The sequence below is a fragment of the Mustela erminea genome, chromosome 7 (assembly GCF_009829155.1).
Source record: "Mustela erminea isolate mMusErm1 chromosome 7, mMusErm1.Pri, whole genome shotgun sequence".
Taxonomy (NCBI): Eukaryota; Metazoa; Chordata; class Mammalia; order Carnivora; family Mustelidae; genus Mustela; species Mustela erminea.
In genome coordinates, this window is record NC_045620.1 from 103,095,539 (window position 1) to 103,104,667 (window position 9,129).

General features: G+C 42.1%; 1 long non-coding RNA gene across 1 annotated transcript; it reads right to left on the bottom strand.

Moving 5' to 3' along the window:
- Positions 1–1,204: 1,204 nt before the first annotated feature.
- LOC116595890 lies at positions 1,205–8,911 on the bottom strand. Its single transcript, XR_004287900.1, has 3 exons — positions 8,820–8,911; positions 7,126–7,292; positions 1,205–1,282 (listed from the first exon to the last, which is right to left on the bottom strand). It is a non-coding gene; the product is annotated as an uncharacterized LOC116595890 (long non-coding RNA).
- Between the last annotated feature and the right edge of the window lie 218 nt (positions 8,912–9,129).

Here is a 9,129-nt window from a genome sequence, read left to right on the forward strand (position 1 = left end):
AGGTGGTCATTTAGCTGAATCTTAAAAATTTTTAAGTTAAAAATTTTTTTCAGCCTTAGTGAGATAGAAGTTCCATTTATAAATACCCATTTAAAGTGTACAAGTCAGTGTTTTTAGTATACTCACAGTTATGCAGCCATCACAACCAATTCTACAACATTTTTATCACCAAAGAGAAATCCTGTGTCCATTAGTAGGTACTCCCAACTTTCCCTCCCCGTACCTCCCACTCCCACTCCCAACCCTAGGCAACCATGGAATGACTTCTGTCTCTATCGATGTCCACTCTTCTGGATATTTCTTGTAAATGGAATCTTACATGATCTTGTATCTTGCTTTTATTTGGCATAACGTTTTCAAGGTTCACCCATATTGTAGCATGGATCACTACTTCATTCTTTTATTGCTGAATGATGTTCCACTGTATGGCTAGACCACAATTTTATTTATCCATTCATCAAATGCTGCTGTGAAGAATCATTCAGGTTTCTGTATGGACATTTTCGTTGTCTTCTTTTTATTGTTGTTTTGGTCTTCCTTTACTATCTTCTTTTGATTTAAATAGATAATTTTAACATAATTTAAAAAATTCCTCTGGTCTTCTTTTGTTTGTTTCTTTTACTATATAGTTTACTGACTTTCTTAGTGGTTGTTCTAGTTGCAGAATCTTGAAGGAAGAGCAGAAGCCCAGCAGGCTAGAGGTGGTGGCCAGGGGAAGAGTGAGATGGAAGGAGGCATCCTATGAAGTGGGAACAGAATGTGGGAAGACAAGGGTTATCAAGGACCTGGTGGGTACAGATAACTTCCAGGAGCTGTGTGTGGCTCACCAGGAATGCTCCCTCTAGGGAGGTGTTGAGAGAAGAATGGGAGGTAGGGGACACATACTGATGGGCCATGTTCACCACAACTAAGGACTTGGGCCTTAATCCTACAGTGGGGCTTTTTAGGTGGTGGAGATCAGTGTCCTTGTTGGCTTCAGAGAGGAAGGTGGGACGGATGAGGAAGAGTCCGGCCAGGGATATCAGTTATGACTCTATAAGAAGTTGTTCTGGGGAGTTTCCCAGTTTACTGGAAGATTTTCTTTAAGGCTGATGAAATGTTTTCTTTCCAGTGTCTGGGTTTGGAGAGATGCTTCCACTGCCAGGAAGCATCCTCTCCTGTGGGCATTTTGTCCCAGGCATTAGGCAGTGTCCCTGGTTACCCGAGGGCAGGAACTTTGAAACTTCCTAAATCCAGTTAACCTGAAAGTGTCTCCATTAAAGTGATCCATTGTTTAAGAATCCTACAAACACCATAAGATATAAAATGGAAGTAAGGAATATAAATTCTTTGGAAGGAGACACAATTATCAATATCTGTAGAGAAAAATCAGTATTTAAAAGCAAATTTAAAAAAAGGCAGATACAGAGTTTAACAGATTTTTTTGGATTTTTCTATCATCTGAACCCCCTATTTCTATTTGGGGAATTCCTCACCGTTGAAACTTGCTTTGGACATATCTCTACCCCCCGCCCCCCCCCCTCCCGCCCCGCCACTGAAGTGGAAATGTCCATTCTTCCCGCTCCCTGGCATCCAGGGCATGGACCAAGGCCTTGCTAATAGGCTGTTCCTGCCCAGGGTTTGCATGTAAAGATAGCGTCTCAGTTATCTATCACTGCATAACAAACTACCACAAAACTCAGCTACTTAAAAAACCACCACCATTCATTTGCACATAGTCCTTTAAGTTGATTACAGCTTGGTGGAGATGACCCATCTCTGCTGCACGTGGCTTTAGCTGGGGCAGTTTGACTGAAGCTGAACTGTCTGGGGAATGCCCGGGCCTCTCACTCTCCATGGGACGCCCTGGGCTTCCTAACAACATGGCAGCTGGATTCTTGGAAGGGGCATTCTTGTGGAAGCTGCAAGCCTTCCTCAGAAATTGTACAATGTCAGTCTCACTTTTATTGCCTAGAGCGAGTCGAAATGCCAGCCCAGATTCAAAGAGGTGGAGAAATAGATTCCACTTCTTGAAGAGGGAAGGAACTGATGCAGAGTTTGCAAGTTGTCACAGGGAATGACAAAGATACAAGAACAGTTAAATGTTCATTCTGCTGATAGCATCTGGAATTCGGTGGTGGGTGGCAGTAGAGCCAAGAACAACACTCAGGATAGCAGCATCAACACTGGCATTTATTCAGACTATTTTAGGATAGGTTCTTGGTTGTATTTCCAGCTTACGAAGTTCCCTTGCTTCTATTTTTTGAACCTAATTTTCCAGCCTTCCCATCCATTTTGTAGCCACATGATATACTTTCAATAAACCCAATTTCTGCTTACTTTAGTCAGAGCCAACTCCTGTTGTTAGCACCTAAGAACACTGACTGATGCCCTAGTTGATAAGAGAATCACTAAGAACTATGTAGTAAAACAGATAATTTACAGAAGAGGAAATACACACAATAAACATCTGAAAAATGTTCTGCCTCATTAACAATAAAAACAAAACACATCTACAGTAAAACAGTAACAAGATGACTTTTTTTTTAATCTAGGAAGTTATCAAATAAAGTTAATGTGATCAGATGTGTCTGGGTGGCTCAGTCATTAAGCATCTGCCTTCGGCTCAGGTCATGATCCCAGGATCCTGAGATTGAGCCCCACATCCGGCTCCCTGCTCAGTGGGAAGCCTGTTTCTCCCTTTCTCACTCCCCCTGCTTGTGTTCCCTCTATCGCTATGTCTCTCTCTGTCAAATAAATAAATAAAACCTTTAAGATAAAATAAAATGAATGTGATCAGATTTGCCAATGGCATAGTGAGATTAACTCTTTTAGACCTCTAGCTGGGTTGTAACTTTTCTTCCCAGGGATTGTTTGGGCAATATTTATCAAGAATCTTTAAATGAATCATTACTTTTAAATCCTCCAAGAATCTAGTCGAGGCAAACACTTAGAAATGTAGATATAAATGTTGCACAAGGATTTCCCTACAATGTTACATTTTAGCAGACAGTGGAAACTCAAATATTGCAAGTCCACTCTGGTGTGACGTAATATATTATGCAGCCATTAAGAAAGGTTTGTAAAGAACTAAAGATACAGTAGAACTTCTTTAGAATAATACCAGGTGATAAACTAACCCCAAATTATTATTTTTTAAAGATTTTATTTATTTATTTGACACAGAGAGAGAGATCACAAGTAGGCAGAGAGGCAGGCAGAGAGAGAGAGAGAGGGAAGCAGGTTCCCTGCTGAGCAGAGAGCCTGATGCAGGGCTCTACCCCAGGACCCTGAGATCATGATCTGAGCTGAAGGCAGAGGCTTTAACACACTGAGCCAGCCAGGTGCCCCTTAGCCCAAAATTATTGATGTGATATATAACAGTCAGGATCTAACTTAGAAAGTAAACCAGTCAGTATTTCAAACAAAAGGAATTTGTTAGAGGAAATGCTTCACAGGTGATGGAAAGGCAGAGAAACCAGTCATTATGTAGAAGCAACTGGAATGAGCAGCAGCAGGAGGTCACCTCATCCCCAGGCCTGGAGAAGGTGGTGTTGCCAGAAGCTGGGAAGTTGGTGGACCATAGACCAGATGCAGCCCCTAGTGGAAAGTTCCTCCTCAAACCAGAGGGAGGGACAGATATCTTGGCTTATGCCTTCTTCTCACTTTCCAGTCTTTTACCAGTGCCTCCTATTAGCCAAGTCTAGCCAGAAGGCAGTGGGCAATGGAGCCAAGGATGGGGAATGGATCAGAGGGTAGATGGGCAATGACTCTGCCACACAGCATGATCTCGACCAGATACAAATTGTGTGTATTGTATGTTGTTAAAAGTAGTTATTTTTGCTGATGGGATTACATAGGATTTATTTTCGTGTGTTCTTCTGTATGTTCTAAAGAACCCAAGCAATATTAATAAAATAAAAAATGGCAAGTGTGTGTGTGGGAGATGTCAAATAACAATTTTTTTAAAGATTTTATTTTATTTATTTGATAAAGATCACAAATAGGCAGAGAGGCAGGCAGAGGGTTGGCGGGGGACGGGGGGAGGGGGGCCTAGGAGGCGGGGGAGCAGGCTCCCCGCTGAGCAGAGAGCCCTACATGGGGCTTGATCCCAGGACCCTGAGATCATGGCCTGAGCCGAAGGCAGAGGCTTAACCCACTGAGCTACCCAGGCGCTCCACCAAATCACATTTTTATGAAAATAAAAAGTATGTAAGTATGGGTCTGATTCAAACAACAGAATTGTGGACATTGGGTCTCTTTCATTAAGCTCCAGGCTTTTGTCGGGTCCTTCCAAGGGTTGGGTGGTCTCCCTCGGCGAGGGCCAGCAGGGGGCGCTCCACCCCAGCACAAGAAGGCCTCCCTGGCTGAGACTGACAAACTGGGATTTCCACGACATTGCTAAGGGGATCATCGCCCTGTTGGCTGGCCAGGGCCCCTGGAGGTTTGCCTCTGCCAGTCTGTCTCAGAGCTGCCTCTTCTTCCCATTAAAGGCTCTTGGGAGGACTTGTGAGAAAGCCAGCCACGACCAGAACTCGTGTATCCTTCCTGTCCCTTTGGAGTGTTCCATGTGTGTCCACTGAACCTTGAGCCTTACTGTACTGGTTATGCTTACATGGAGGAACCAGGGGTCACTGGATAGAGCTCTCAGCCCTAAGTGTTGTATATAAATAAATGCACTATGAAACCATGTTGGCTTTTTCCTGAGTGCCTCAAATTCATGAGTGCAAGACTCCACATTTTACAGTTTCTGCTGTTTCTGCAAGCCGTCTTGCCTAACATGACCCACTCTCAGAGATCAGCCTGGGCCACTTAACCAGCAAAATGCCAGGAGTCGTGAAAGCTGCATTTTTCAGGACATTTCTTTGCAGTTAGGTTGTGTGTCCCCACTGTTGGGTACTTCTGCTCTCTCTTCTTTGTCTGCTGTGCTGGGTACACCTAGGTTTCCCAGCACTGAAGGTGGGCTAGAATTCCTGCCTCCCTGAACTTCCCTCCAGGATTTTTTTAGGCCCATAGTTTTTCCCGGACATCTATGCACAGCCTTCAACAGTCATGGGAAATAATTTGAGGGAATGGGGAAGCTTTCCCAGGGAAAAATGGGTCTGACTTTGAGTCGTGGACATTGCAAAAATGTCATGGGGCTCTGATAAGGTGCCTAGAGCCCCATGAGCAGCTGTCCTGGTCCCTTGACACTAGGGCCCCCACAGTGAATGCTTTCAACCTGCTGCTTGTGCAGAAACTGTGGGGTAAGAGCTGGGTCCTGGAGTCCCCCCAGGACTGCGATTGGTTCTGGGTTCTGTACCCATCACGGTTTGGTGTGTGTGTGTGTGTGTGTGCGCGCGCGCGTGATGTATTGTTGGAAAATCCAAGAGGTCTGGTGAAGTGGAGGAATAATTCCATGTAATTCTGGATAGTGAGTCCGTTCCTTCCCTCCCTCTCTAACTGAGAGCATATGCTTTTATTTATTTAACTTCCCTCCCATAACTACAGAACGCTTTATAACTTTATGCTTCTCTGTTTTGGGAAATGAGATAAAACCTCTTAAAGGAAAAGATTGCTTTGGTGAAATGTATTTAAAGAAAGTATGTAAGAAAAACAGAGATACGAGGGGTAAGAGAGGGTAATGGATGTGATTTCAGTTGTGAAAATGAGCATATTTTCATCAATGTAAATTGTTTCAGGCATGAAAAATTGAGTCTCTGATTAAGTATCAACGTAGGCTGATAATGTTTGCAAGTGTTGATCTTGGAAATTCTCAAGGTACTTTGCAGAGCCGAGAGTTGTGCTTTCTGGGTTGATGGCTCAGATCAGCTCCTTTCTACTAAGTACAGTTTTCTTGGGTTTTATTTAATGCTTTCTTATTTTTTATTGAGCTACAATACACATACAGTAAAAGTCACCACAGTGCATTCCTGTTTCTAAAATAGATCACTGTTTTATAAGATGTGAATGTAGTGAGTTTTATATTTCTGTTTAAACATTTTGGGGAGAGAAGAGGAATCCTTTTTCTAAGTAACCTTATAGATTTTGTGTTTAATTGTACCCATGTGGCAAGTACTCAGTATTTATAAATTCATTTAATGGGGCAAAATATATTTTTTGTGTTTTCCTTTCTGTAGGAACCCCACTGGATCATGTCTAATTCTCAGGGTATATCAGAGTGTAAAGTAATGGCAGAGAGTAAATGATCCAAAATATTTATCCTAATAAAAGACTGAATTCTAGAGCTTATTTTTCTGTATAATTTTCTATAATTGAAATAACCTATACTTTTATAATATGAATTTTATAGTAAGGACAATATTTACTTATTTATTTACTTACTTAATAGTAAGGATAATTTTAAATGAATCCTCAGATTTTTTGTTTTAGAAGTAATTCAAGGGACACCTGGGTGGCTCAGTGAGTTAAGCCTCTGCCTTCAGCTCAGGTCATGATCTCAGGGTCCTGGGATCGAGCCCCGCATCAGGCTCTCTGCTCAGCGGGGAGCCTGCTTCCTCCTCTCTCTCTGCCTGCCTCTCTGCCTACTTGTGATCTCTCTCTCTGTGTTTCAAATAAATAAATAAAATCTTTATTAAAAAAAGTAAGTCAAGAATTATTTTTCTCTACAAGGAGAGTTTGTACCCTGTCTAGCTTGGTATATCTTTTCTAACATACCCGCTTTTGGTTTCAGTCCATTTTTATTTAAAAACCTACATTAGAGCTAAAATACTTGATTAAGAATTTCTTAATCTAGGGGATATGGAGTGGTAAAGAGAGAATTACTTCCTATGATTATTCCTCATATTATTTGAAGGTTTTACCAAGGACACTTATTACTGTTCCAAAAATAAAATGGAAAAGCTTTCAGCAATCAAGGCAGTAAAATATTTTGATCCACTCTAGTCTTTTCATTACTGTAACTCTTCCCATTTTAAATACTTTCAAGAATGGAACTGGACAAATGGATGTGAGCAATTGGAGAAAAGCACCTTGATTAGCTAAAGCATGGATCTGTCCCCAAATATGCCCCTGTGAATTTATTTAAGACAGCTGGTCCTCAGTCCAGAACAGTGAAACAAATGTATTTCAATGGTTCACATGTCAGTTGGCAATAAAAGATAATTTAAGGTTCTGAGAAGTATTTGCTAAGTGGTAAAATTTTACCTTTGCGATCTGTTCACACTGTTGGGAAGTGGTTAGTTTTTAATATTCGTCTGGTTAAGCAACAGAACTTTACTTTGGGTGTTGGGGAGGGTCTCCACGGCTGCGGCATGATCTGACCAGGGTCTGGCACAGAGCTCGCACTCGGGAGGGGTTGGTTGAATCTGAATCTGAAAATAAGGCAATGGTTTAATTCTGACTTCGTCCATGCAGCAAGTTGTTGGCAACTTGTTCCCTGCCTTTTTTGGTTCCTGAATATTACTTATGGGAAAAAAATGATATTCTAAAAAAAATTTCCAAGGAAGAGAATTCAAGTCTTGCACTTTAATACTGTAGTCTTAGCATTTTTGTTGCCCCCCCCGATCTTTGTTCATAAGCACGTAGTTTTTTACATAAAGCTAATTGTAGGGTGTGTGGAATCCCTTGACAAATGCCTCATTGAGTTTTCCATGTTGCCACACAGACCTGAGAAGCCTCTTCCCAAACGAGTATAACTTAGCTCATTGGGTTGGCTTTCCATTATTTCCTTCGCCATTTCTCCTATTGTTGAGCATGTGGGATTTTTCCAGTGTTTGGTTTTTAGACTTACAATTATCGAGTTAAAGGGAGTGGAATTTCTGTGGCTTTTGCTATGTGTTACTAAATTCCTCTTCAAAAGTTTATACCAATTTATAGTGCTAATCGAGGGGTTTCACAAATGTTATTTTTCAACCATGGGAGGGTTGTTTTACAGTTTATTTCCACACCTCTGTATCCCTCCTATACCCAGCCAGCCAAAAAGAGTATCAAGGTGAGGGAGGAAATACATACATATATGCCTTCATGTATGTTTACTGTGAATGACTAAGCTTCACATACTAAATTCTACAGTATTATCTCATTGAGAAATACAGAAACAACCCACTTAGCTCCAGGCCTCAAGTCTGGCATTAGTTCCTCTTTGGTAGCCTGATTGTGTTAAGTTTTTGTCACAAACCCTGCATAGTAAAATGGAAACTTTGACTTTCTGTTTCTGACCGTGATTGCAGGTGTCTGTCTAGAATGAGGGAGTTGAGGGAAATTGCTTGCACCAGTCTAGTTACCCAACATGGAGTCAGTAAGGAGAGCAGCCCTGTGAGCCCATCGCATGCAGACAAAACAGTTTCATTTCACATCGCTGATGAGGGCAAAAAGGTGCCCCATGTTGTTTCTCATGAAATGAAATTCTGCTTGTAGCCCTGGAAGTTGTTCAGAAGGTTGCATACAGTAAGTTTCCCAAGAGTTTCCTTAAACGTTGTGTGACCACTACTCAACATAGTGTAGAGCATAAGCAGATGTTTTTAATCCTCCATTTGATTTTAGATGGGAGAGACTCATTTTAGATGGGAGAAGTGACTCAGTCAGCATCACGTAGGAGCAGAGCCAGAGCCAAGTGTAAGTCTGCTTTCAAATCCAATGTGATTTTACTAGGTTTTATTTCCATTTTAGACCACTTGAGTCTTGTTTTATTTTAATTAATTAGAGAAAGAGGGTGAGCAAGCATGAGCAGGGAGAGGGGCAAAGGCAGAGGGAGAGAGACAAGCAGACTTCAGCTGAGCGGGGAGCCTGATGCAGGGCTTGATCCTAGGACCCTGAGATCATGACCTGAGCTGAAGTCAGACATCCAACCAACTGAGCCACCCAGGCGCCCCAAGCCACTTGACTATTTTAAAACATACCATTTGTGGTTAGACGACTGTCTCCCAATTAACATCCGCAGCACAGGGGCGCCTGGGTGGCTCAGTGGGTTGATCCTCTGCCTTCGGCTCAGGTCATGGTCTCAGGGTCCTGGGATCGAGCCCCGCATCGGGCTCTCTGCTTGGCAGGGGGCCTGCTTCCTCCTCTCTGCCTGTGTCTCTGCCTACTTGTGATCTCTGTCTGTCAAATAAATAAATAAAATCTTTAAAAAAAAACATCCGCAGCACAGATGAAGGATAGATTAGATCAGTTGCTTTGGTGATTTTGTGCAGTGTTGACACTCAAACTAGA